Consider the following 1,185-nt stretch of genomic DNA (forward strand, 5'->3'; position numbering starts at 1 on the left):
AGTTCCTCTACTCTCTTCCTTCTGTTTTCTCTTCCTTCACTGGATCTTTCAGACCTAGGACTCCTCCACCGAGAATACGAACAGCAGTTCCAAACTTGGATTGTCATCCTTCTTAAACAATAAATCCCATTGTAAATCTCCTGGATTAAATATTTTATTTCGGCTACGGGTAATTATAGAACCAGCACAAGAAGCCACCTCAGGGGGCAGATTCTAGGGACAAGACCCCAAGTCTTCTCCTTTTATTTTAATTTTTGCAAGTTGATTTAGATTTGTTTAAGAAAATTATTGAAATGGCTCCTATTAAGGTTAAATCTCACCACATTTTAAAGATTCCCAAAAGTTGGAGAGAAAACCCCTTTTATTTGGCATATTTAAATGAGCAGGAGGACCTGGTTCACAAAACTGCCCTCTGGCACACTGCTTTGATATGCTTTACATTTATTTTGGATGAAATTCATTGTAAAAGAGAGCCTGATAATCCTGTTTGTTATTTCTTTCTTTCTTTTTTTTTTTTTGGTTAAGGTCAAGAAATGAACCTTAGGGTTTATTACTTTCCTGTAACGTAATTGAAATGGCACAGATGAGCACTGAAGGAGTTGGCAAGGAAAAAGGTTAGGAGCTTTGAATTTGCATCGTGAGTAACAGGAAAGAAGGAGGGACTGAGGGACGGTCTCAGTGAAGGAGATGGAAAATAGACACAGATAGGCTGTAGGCTGCAACCTTTTTTTTTAGGCAAGGCAACTCTTGGTTGACCTCACAGATTGCAAGAACTTTGTCAGTTTACAATCCCTTATTTTTTTACTTTTTACACCTACAGCACCTGGTCTTCCCGAGTGGTCTCCCACCCAAGTACTAACCAGGCCCTACCCTGCTTAGCTTCCGAGAGTAGATGAGATCGGGCTTGTTCAGGGTAGCATGGCTGTAGACATGTAACCTCAGAAGGAGCAAGCTTTGGGATGATGTAGTGGTTAGGGGCCTGCCTGAAATTCGATGGCACTATCAGAAGAGGCAAGTGAATACAATTTAATGAATGAACTATTAAGAGAAACCATTTGCCCCTCCCATATTTCTCTTGGAAAGGTGACAAAAATCAAGCCCTATTCCCTGGCACATTGTCCAACATCTTGGTGGCAGTCAGAATGTCAGTCAGAATGGCAGTGAGCAATAGAAGTCGTGGTGAGT

The 1,185-nt window shown here is 41.0% G+C and overlaps 1 pseudogene; it reads right to left on the minus strand.

Moving 5' to 3' along the window:
* Positions 1-811: 811 nt before the first annotated feature.
* On the minus strand, positions 812-930 carry LOC112483754 (annotated as a pseudogene).
* Between the last annotated feature and the right edge of the window lie 255 nt (positions 931-1,185).

This window comes from Pteropus alecto, unplaced genomic scaffold (assembly GCF_000325575.1).
Source record: "Pteropus alecto unplaced genomic scaffold, ASM32557v1 scaffold164, whole genome shotgun sequence".
In the NCBI taxonomy this organism is placed as follows: Eukaryota; Metazoa; Chordata; class Mammalia; order Chiroptera; family Pteropodidae; genus Pteropus; species Pteropus alecto.